This window comes from Pseudorca crassidens, chromosome 20, assembly GCF_039906515.1.
Source record: "Pseudorca crassidens isolate mPseCra1 chromosome 20, mPseCra1.hap1, whole genome shotgun sequence".
NCBI classification, from domain to species: Eukaryota; Metazoa; Chordata; class Mammalia; order Artiodactyla; family Delphinidae; genus Pseudorca; species Pseudorca crassidens.
Genome location: NC_090315.1, coordinates 50,377,938 through 50,388,432, shown reverse-complemented (window position 1 = coordinate 50,388,432; position 10,495 = coordinate 50,377,938). Strand labels below are relative to the sequence as shown.

At 49.9% G+C, this 10,495-nt stretch overlaps 1 long non-coding RNA gene across 3 annotated transcripts in view; it reads left to right on the top strand.

Moving 5' to 3' along the window:
- The first annotated feature begins 1,596 nt into the window (after positions 1 to 1,596).
- The window catches only part of LOC137215441 (uncharacterized), an 82,248-nt gene continuing 73,349 nt past the window's right edge, over positions 1,597 to 10,495 (top strand). For all 3 annotated transcript variants that reach the window (XR_010939293.1, XR_010939294.1, XR_010939292.1), the window contains exon 1: positions 1,597 to 1,809. This is a non-coding gene — a long non-coding RNA (uncharacterized lncRNA). The remainder of the gene's footprint in view (positions 1,810 to 10,495) is intronic.

Genomic DNA, 10,495 nt, shown 5'->3' with positions numbered 1-10,495 from the left:
CCCCTCAAACTTGGAGAGGAAAGTACAAGCACTTTATATCTACATCAAAACCATTTACATGCAAATGAATGTGGGACGTGATGCGTATAAAAATGCAGTAGCAAAAAAAAAAAAAATGCAGTAGCGAACACAAGCCTGGTTAAGTTACTTTTTCACTCACTAGCAAGACCTGCCTTCACCTCTGCCAACCATTTTGCCAACCCTCCCCCTGGAGTCTGAAAACCGCAATCCCGGGATAAGATCGCCACCTCGTGGCCCATATGAAAACTGCAAGTCTGTGCCTGGCTTCTGACTTAGAAATGTAATGTGAGCCCAATGGGTGATTTTAGATGATCTCATAGACTTTCTAAAAAAAAAATTAAAAGAAATAGGTGAATTAATTTTACGTATATATTTTATTTAACTCAGTATATCCAATTATTATCATTTCAACATGTTTTAAAATTATTAATGGTATATTTTACATTCTTTTTCTCATACTAGGTCTTTGAAGTCCAGTGTGTAACTTGCACTTACAGCACATCTCAATTAGGATGCTAAATTTTCATCAGGAATACTTGATCTGTATTTAAATTTCATAAAATATTGCAGTTGAAAAAGTAGACTTGCATACCCAAGTGGTTTCCAATTAGGCGTTACACTGAAAAGTATAGTTAAAAAATTCCATGATTAATTGGGAGTCTGTCTCCGTTTGCAAACAGACCCTCTGTAAGGCAGGGTGTGCTTAATGGGCCCTGCTGAGGCTGCCCCATACAGTATTCTTTTTTTTTTTTTTTTACTATTTATTTGTTTATTTTAAATTTTTTAAATTGAAGTATAGTTGATTTACAATATTGTGTTAATTTCTGCTGTACAGCAAAGTGATTCAGTTATACATATATTCTTTTTCATATTGTTTTCCATTATGGTTTATCACAGGATATTGAATATAGTTCCCTGTGCTCTACAGTAGGACCTTGTTGTTTATCCATCCTATATATAATAGTTTGAACCTGCTAACCCTAAACTCTCACTCCATCCCTCCCCCAACCCCTCCCCCTTGGCAACCACCAGTCTGTTCTCTATGTCTGTGATTCTGTTTCTGTTTCATACATAGGTTCATTTGTGTCATATTTTAGATTCCACATATAAGTGATAGCATATGGCATTTGTCTTTCTCTTTCTGACTTACTTCCCTTGGCCCATCCAGTGTTCCTATTCTTCCTTAGGCACAATTAGGGCATATGGCCAACCTTCTCTGTCCACAGATCACCTAGCTTCCTATTTAACTGAAATGTCTGGACCGATCAGAAGAGGATGGTCATCGTTCACATCTGGAGAGTGTCACATCGTTCACCAGTCACTTATCAGCCGACATCTGTACCCACAGCTAGCGGACACGGTGATGAGCTGCCCAGACCCCCTCCAGCGCTGACCCACACCCCAGCTGCAGGGAGTGTTGCCCACAGACAGCCCTCAGCTGTCAGCCCTCTCTGGCAATTTCCTCAGCTGCAGAGAATCTTCCTGACCAAGGTCATGCTGCCTTTCTGGGCGGCCCACATCCCTGATTGGTCAGCTGGCTTTTAAAGGCCCATCCCTTCCCTTCCTAGGTGTTGATCCTGGAAGCACTCCCTGATTCACTTCCTGGTGCTGACCTTCATCTCAGAGTCTGCTCCCCGGAAGCTCGAATTGTGACTCGTGGTACCAGGAGTGGGTGGACTCCAGAAAGCAGGCGCTAGGACGGGATTCTGGAGTTGGACCGCTCTCTGCCGGCTGTGGCCGTGAGGACACCTTCCCCCTTGGTAGGGGCGGCACCGCCCGCGGCACAAGGTAACGATGAAATTGTTCAGACTTCCACCCCTGACAAACTGGGATGGTCGTCTGGTGGGAGAGAATTCACTAGTGGGTTTTCCCATATGTCAGGAGTTGGTGAAATACGGGGGGGGGGGGGGAGGGAGAAACTGTAAGGCTGGTGAAACGGCGTAGCTGTTGCTAAGCACAATTCAGGCTTCAGAAAAAGGAAAGGAAAAGCTGAGAGTGATTCATAGCCCATTAAAAGCTAGGTGTGAAGGCCAGAGAGCCTCCCTGGGAGCACAGGCAGAGCTGCCCAACCTCCGCGGCTCCCTGGTGAGAAAGCTGAGCACAGGGCCCAGGGTGTAGTCGTAGAGCAGCGTAAACGGTCAAGCTAGGCGGGTCTGCCAGGCCAGGGTCAGGGCCCTGCAGGACCGCAGGCTCCTCCGCACAGGCCCCACCTCCACTCCTGGAGGTGTGCTGGGCCGGATAAGAGAGGAAAGAAACCGTGTCCCAAGGGCGTTGCAGGACCTCGCCAGCAAGGCCAGGTGAGCCCTGGATCCAGTGGGGTCAGAACATAAAATCAGGTAAGGGAGAGATTACTGATTTGGGAGCCCTCTCCCAGGACACAGGATTTAACACCCTAGCCGGGTCCCCCAGGGATGGTTGCCCACTTGCTGCCTGGATGGCTCCTAGAAGCCAGAAACCAGCCCTGGACCCCACTAAATGAGGGCCACATGCCAGAATGACCAGGTCAGACGGTGGAAGAAGGGATTTAAGGCTGAGAGAAGCGGGCGTGGTAGGGTGGCCGTGCTGTGTAAAGCAGGATGCCCAGTGGCTGGCTTCCACGGGAAGGCCCGGAAGGCGCACCAGAGTAGGAAGGAATGTGCTGGAGGGAGGGGCACCAGGCTGGCTGAGAAGTTCACCCCCCGGTGCCCTCTTTGGGCCAGCCTGGGCAGTAGGAGACACTGCTACGAGCAGCTGCCAGGAGGATGCAGTTACCGTGATGGTGGCAGGGCGGGACGGGCAGCTGGGTCCTGGCCCGCAGAGTGATGGAGTTGGTTAGGAGGGCCTGGAAGCGCTGGGGCAGAATAGATGGACCGCTACCGGGGGCCCTGCTCAATGTGTGTGATCGAAAGAAATCAAGGACGGGCGACCAGCAGGCTAAGTGGCCTCAGTAAACAACTTGGCATTCTGCGGCACCTCCAACTTGCCTCAGGCCTCCTTTGCCTCAACCAGAGTTAGATGCTTCCTCCTCTGAGGTCTCACAAGCCTTGTATTCCCCTCTGCTAGAAACTAATTATGCTCCACTGGATTCACCTGTTTACTAGGCTAGACTGGGCTTTATGAGGCAGGAGCCGTTCCTCTGCTTACGCCACAAAGCAGTGCTGCTAATCACGAACGAGGTTCCCGCAGTGGGTCTCCAGCCCAGCTGCGGCAGCATCACGTGGGGGTGGGCTGACTCTTTACCTCGTCGTGCGACTGGCAACGTGTTTATGTGACGTAGTTGTCTTTGAAGTGGGTGTCTCAGCAAGTTTATCAGGCAGTTGATTTAAAATTAAAAAAACCCAACCAGGGCTTCCCTGGTGGCGCAGTGGTTGAGAGTCTGCCTGCCAATGCAGGGGACACGGGTTCGTGCCCCGGTCCGGGAGGATCCCACATGCTGTGGAGCGGCTAGGCCCGTGAGCCACAACTACTGAGCCTGCGCGTCTGGAGCTTGTGCTCCGCAACAAGAGAGGCTGCGGCAGTGAGAGGCCCGCGGCAGTGAGAGGCCCGCGCACCGCGATGAAGAGTGGCCCCCACTCGCCGCAACTAGAGAAAGCCCACACACAGAAAAGAAAACCCAGCACAGCCAAAAATAAATAAATAAATGAAATCTAAAAAAAAAAAAAAAACCCCAACCAAACAGGGACTTCCCTGGCAGTCCCGTGGTTAAGACTCCATGCTGCCAACACAGGGGGCTTGAGTTCGATCCCCGGTCGGGGAACTAAGATCCCACATGCCTCACAGTGCGGCCAAAAGATTAAAACAAAACAAAACACCTCACTGTCTGGCACTTACACTACAATCCACCCTGTGATGCTGAGGCATCAGAGTCAGTGGTAAAAGGACACTAACAGCCTGGGTAGCAGGTAAGTTAGAAGACAGGGGGAGGGCACATTGTAACCTATGAAGTACACCTCTAAATCCTAAATGTACAAATCCTATAATAACATACAGTCTGCGATGTTGTTTGTAGCTATTGTCGCAAACTTAAAGCGTCCAGCCATGAGAATAGGTCAGTGATCTCGGGGACTCTGGGAATCTGTTCGAAGATTTGGGTAATATTTCAACATCTGGGCACGTGAAATGGTGAGGTCTCTGACGTGGTGGTGTGTCCCTGGGGTGTCATCTCTGGTGCAAGAGGTATAGGCATCTCCAGTGGCAAACTTGGGCTGGGGCCATGTCGTCTGAGATGGTGTCCTCTCCAGCGATGAATCCATCTCAGAGGTGAGGTGCTGTGGAGAGGCAGTCACCCCGGCGACCCTCCCATGTGGCTGTCGGTTGGGGTACTGGTCATGGGCTGGTCGTAGGCTACCCTGATGTGACTCGGAGGTTTCCCTGAGGACTGAGCTGCCTATCTGCTACTGCTCCCTAGTGAACCTAACTGTGAAGGGCTCCCCGGGGTCTTCAGGGGCACATTCGGCCACGGCATAGGCAGCTGCCCTTTCATCTCCCAAGGAGCTCTTCCAAAGCATGTGAAGATCCTGCGCACGTTTATATTTCAGGCTAGAGAGGATCTTAGGAATGCTATTTCCTGGGACCGATCTGTGAGGGCAGAGGAGAGACCATGAGATCACAGTTCCCATAACCAGAGGGGTTTTATGTACAGGCAATAGCAGGGCCAGCTGGTAGCAATATTCCATGTATAGGAAACCGGAGGCGAGTGTCATTCAGACACTGCTTCCAGAGGACCAGTTGCCTATAAAGGGATTTCCCTTGCCCCAGGCTGGGTGGCATAGTGGCCTGAGCCCTTCTCAGTAGGGCTCTCCAACACTTCCTGCTTCTCCACCAGGTGGTGCAATTGCAAGCGGGAGTGGTACGTTCCAGCATTGGATCTGCACGATGGTTGGCCCGAGTAACCGGTCTACAAGTAACCCCATCACCCGGGCCAGTGCAAAGTCATAAGAATAGTCACAGCCACTGATGCTTGATGCGCTTGGGTGGGCGGGTGGAGGTTCCGTGGCTGAGCTTTTTGTATATTGATGAACGGCTGAGTGGTGATGCTTGGGGAGAAAGCTGTGGGTTGTGGGTTACGGTGTCTAGCATGGGGGTACGGCCATGACGTGTAGCTTTCTCACCATATTCTCGTCTCCAAGTTGGGCTCAAAGCTACCGAGCAGAGAGTTTCTTTCCCTCTTTCAGACACCCAGACTGAAAGGGATTGGTCCTCAGGCAGTGAGTTCTACTTCCTGTGAATTAGTAGGAGATCTCATTTCATCTGCCAGCCCTAGCAGCCTCTATAAACAGGGAGAGCGACCAGCATGGAGGTGACCCCTCCATTGTCAGGGCTTTAGAAGAAATGATTTCGCACTAACTTGCTGGGCTTCTGGCCTGGGGGACAGGCACTGATGAGGGGTCACGTGGGACTACCTGCCCTCGATCAGGTCACCAGCGTGAAGCAAATGATGAAATGATGGAAAAACCCTAGTGGAAGCGGGGAGTAGAGTCAGAGGACAGAATAAAAAGGACCCTGTCTTGGAGGGTGAAAGCTTGAGGATTGCCGGAGATGACTGAAAGTGGAACTTCGGGGTGGGGGGGTGGATAGTAATTGTTATGTGGGATAAGAAGGCCCCGGGGATGAGAATCAAGCAAGATGGGGCCCTAGCTTCATCCATTTCAGGGACCCCTTGCTTGTAAGGAGAGGCTCTTTAAGGAGGCCATTCTGGGAATTCCCTGGCAGTCCAGTGGTTAGGGCTCGGGGCTTCACTGCTGGCCCGGGTTTGATCCCTGGTCGGGGAACTAAGATCCGCAAAGCTATTCGGCATGGCTCAGCACTGCCAAAAAAAGGAAGAAAATATGCTGTTCTCGTGCTTGGTGAGGCCAGCAAAGTGGGTGCCCGGGTCAGAGTCAGTAATGTCTAGTGATGCAAAGGGCACAAGACAAATGTAGTCAGGAAAGGCCTGTTTGAGGAGGAACCCTGGGCGGGGGTCGAGCAGAGGGGTCCTGCATGTCAGCAGCGATGAGTGTGTCGACAGGAGGGGGCAGCGGCCGAGGAAATCAACCTGCCCGAGGGAGTGGTGGGTCTCCCCGGGGAACATGTCCCCATCCTCCATAATGGGAACAGAATAGAACTGGTGAGTAGGTTGACGACTACTGAGGATGCTTCCTGGACCCGTTGTACGTCCTCAGTGAGTTCTATGATATTAGGAGTTGAAGCCTTAAGCGGGGAGAAGCTGAGCATTGAGGTTTCCATTGTCAAGGGTGAGGGGCCATCATTAGTGGCTTAAGTACCAGCCTCATGGGGCTGTTGCAAAGGAGACTGTGGGCCGAATGCCTCTCAGCTGAAGCATATCTTCATTTATTTTATGTATGTATTTATTTATTTTTATTTTTGGCTGCGTTGGGTCTTCGTTGCTGCACGCGGGCTTTCTCTAGTTGAGGCGAGCGGGGGCTACTCTTCGTTGCGGTGCTCGGGCTTCTCATTGCGGTGGCTTCTCTTGTTGCACAGCACGGGCTCTAGGCGTGCGGGCTTCAGTAGTTGTGGCAGGCAGGCTCAGTTGTGGCACACGGGATTAGTTGCTCCGCGGCACGTGGGATCTTCTCGGACCAGGGATCGAACCCGTGTGGCCTGCATTGGCAGGCGGATTCTTAACCACTGAGCCACCAGCGATGTCCTATGTATTTATTTTAAAATATTTGTTTATTTGGCTGTGTCGGGTCTTAGTTGAGGCATGCAGGATCTTCACTGCAATGTGCGGGATCTTTAGTTGCAGCATGCTAATTCTTAGTTGCGGCATGTGGGATCTAGTTCCCTGATCAGGGATCAAACCCAGAGCCCCTGCATTGGGAGCTCGGAGTCTTAGCCACTGGACCACCAGGGAAGTCCCTCAAGCATATCTTTTTTTTTTTTTTTTTTGCGGTACGTGGGCCTCTCACTGTTGTGGCCTCTCCCGTCGCGGAGCACAGGCTCTGGACGCGCAGGCTCAGCGGCCATGGCTCACGGGCCCAGCCGCTCCACAGCATGTGGGATCTTCTTGGACCAGGGCATGAACCCGTGTCCCCTGCATCGGCAGGCGGCCTCTCAACCACTGCACCACCAGGGAAGCCCCCTCAAGCATATCTTTAATCATAGGACATGGGCCTTCAGTGCCCTGTTTACATCAGTATTGGGGAATGTTTACCATCTTGACCCGGAGAAAGAGTCACCGGTGCCCAATTGGCGAGTTCTACCAGCGAAGCCAAGAGCTTGGGCTTAGTCCATGGGGCATGGTGTTGTGTCAATGGATCCATGCCTGCAATAGGAAAAGAAAAAAACAGGGGGGCACCACCAGAGGTAGCTAGCTGTTTGAGATGAATGGTCCCAATAGTTACATCCGAATGGGTTTTTACACCTTTGATTGATTTATAGGGAAAGGACTTCCTTTTAGGGAATTTAGAGGAATTGCCTCAAATGACAGTGACTTGGGCCCCAGAGCCTAATAGGGCCAAAAAGGACTAAATTTTTATTGTCCCAAATGGACCACCAGAGTGGTATAAGGATGATTGTCCTCAGGAGGTGGGACAAGCCTCAGGGAGCTGCCAGTTTTCTAGGGTGGGGGCTTAGGTGGCTGCCAGCCCTGGAGGTTAGGGAAGCAGGCAGAGGGAGCATCGGGGACAGGCTCGGGGTCAGGAGGTGTCTGTGTGGCAGGAAGGTGGACAGCAGAGGGAGGCTGTAGCTGGAGAATGCAGGTTCCAGGGCCTGGAGTTGAGACTGGCTACCCAGAGGTCAAGTGGCCAGGACCCCTGAGTTTTTGGAACTCCCAGTAGAGGCTTGCCTAAGTGTTCCCATAAGGCTTGCCTAAGTAGTCCCATAAGTATTCCCATAAGAGGCAACTTATTGTCTAAGTTGGGGGTTTGTTGAAGAGGGAGTGGGGAATCTTTTTTGTTGAGGGAAATTTGTTCAAGGGAGACCCTTCCAGGGCAACCGGAGTAGAGGGCCATGAGTCCGTAACCTAAAACAGTAAAACAGCCTAGCAAAATTTGTTTATTCGAGAACAGCAAAGAATTGCGATTTGGGACATGCACCTAGGGCAAACCACATGGAAGTCCAGTAAAACAAAGGAGAGGAACCTCTTTCCTAGAGAAGGGGAAGTTGGGATGGGCTGTTATAAACCAAAGTCCATTGGGGGAAACTGGGAGTTTGAAGTATAGGGGCTTTTCATGGTTGAGTGGTGACAGTCTCTCATTGGCTGAGTTGCTGCCAGGCAAGGAGAAAATCTTCCTCCTCCTGGAGATGGTGCTGTCACTTCCTGTGGGAGATGCCAAGTAAGGGTCTACCTGTCAAGGTCTGGGTTGATGGCGGAGTGGTATGTGGGGGAGAGCTCCCTCTGCTGGCCTCTTGGCTCCATTTCACAAGTCTGAAGTATCTGGGCTCCTGGGTGGGAATCTCCTCCATGTCTAGCAACCATGTCAGCGCCCTCCAGTACCTTTTGGATGGTTTCAGCAGCTCCAATAAAATGTACTCCTGCCACCCTGTAACAAGGGGGAGTGCCACGTGAAAAGAATTCTCTGGACTCAGGGTCAAATTGGGACTCTTCAGGGTTGGAAATGAAGGGGTCATTTGGGTCACTATGGCCGTGGAAATAATAAACCCATTTGTGATGTTGTGACTGATAATAAGAAACAAATATTTGCTCTTCATCCCGATTTCTAGCACAGAGCTCCTAAGACTCTTAGAATTTCTGAAGTGATGAGAGTCACAAAGGTGTCTTTTTTATGTTAATGAGGTGACTTTTGGAACTCACCTAAGGTTGGGAGCTGGTTGCTGGAGAAGCCAATCATGTGATTAGAGGGATCTGACCTCCAGGGAGGTTGAATCAATCATGAAGCAACCATAAAACCCCAAAAGGACGGGGTTTGGAGAGCTTCTGGGCTGGTGAACACGTGGAGATTCAGGGGGAGTGGTACACCTGGAAAGAGCGTGTATACTCTGTGCCCTTCCCCATACCTTGCCCTGTGTATCTCTTCCATCTGGCTGTTCCTGAGTTATATTCATTCATTCACTCATTTATTTATTTATTTATTTTTGGCTGCATTGGGTCTTCATTGCTGCATGTGGGCTTTCTCTAGTTGCGGCGAGCGGGGGCTACTCTTCATTGCAGTGCTCAGGTTTCTCATTGTGGTGGCTTCTCTTGTTGTGGAGCACGGGCTCTAGGTGCGTGGGCTTCAGTAGTTGTGGCGTGCAGGCTCAGTAGTTGTGGCACACGGGCTTAGTTGCTCCGCGGCATGTGGGATCTACCTGGACCAGGGCTCGAACCTGTGTCCCCTGCATTGGCAGATGGATTCTTAACCACTGCACTGCCAGGGAAGCCCAGCAGGCGGATTCTTAACCACTGTGCCACCAGAGAAGTCCTCTGAGTTATATTCTTTTTAAAAAAAATTTATTTTATTAAAGTATAGTTGATTTACAATGATGTGTTTATTTCTACTGTATAGCCAAGTGATTCTGTTATACATATGTGTGTATGTATATATATATATATATATATATATATATATATACACAAATTCTTGTTCATATTCTTTTTCATTATGGTTTATCACAGGGTATTGAATATAGTTCCCTGTGCTATGCAGTAGGAACTTGTTTATGTATTCTCTATATAATGGTTTGCATCTGCTAATCCCAAACTCCCAGTCCATCCCTCCCCCCACCGCCTTGGCAACCACAAGTCTGTTCTCTGTGTCTGTGATTCGGCTTCTGTTTAGTAGATAAGTTCATTCGTGTCATATTTTAGATTTCACGTATAAGTGATATCATCTGGTATTTGTCTTTCTCTTTCTGACTGACTTCAGAAAGTAATCTCTAGGTCCATCTACATCGCTGCAAATGGCATTATTTCATTCTTTTTTATGGCTGAGTAATATTCCATTGTATATATGTACCACACTTCTTTATCCGTTCATCTGTCAATGGACATTTAGGTTGTTTCCATGTCTTGGCTATTGTAAATAGTGCTGCAATGAACATTGGGGTGCCTGTATCTTTTTGAAGTATGGTTCTCTCTGGATATATGCCCAGGAGTGGGGTTGCTGGATCATATGGCAACTATAGTTTTAGTTTTTTGAGGAACCTCCATACTGTTCTCCATAGTGGTTGCACCAATTTACATTCCCACCAACAGTGTAGGAGGGTTCCCTTTTCTCTACATCCTCTCCTCCTCTCCAGCATTTGTTATTTGTAGACTTTTTGATGATGGCCATTCTGACCCACGTGAGGTGGTACCTCATTGTAGTTTGTTTTTTATAAATTTATTTATTTATTTTTGGCTTAGTTGGGTCTTTTTTGCTAGGCGCGGGCTTCCTCTAGTTGTGGCGAGCAGTGGCCACTCCTTGTTGTGGTGGACGGGCTTCTCACTGCCGTGGCCTCTCCCGTTGTGGAGCACGGGCTCTAGGCATGTGGGCTTCAATAGTTGTGGCACACGGGCTCAGTAGTTGTGGCTTACGGGCTCTAGAGCGCAGGCTTAGTAGTTGTGGCTCACGGG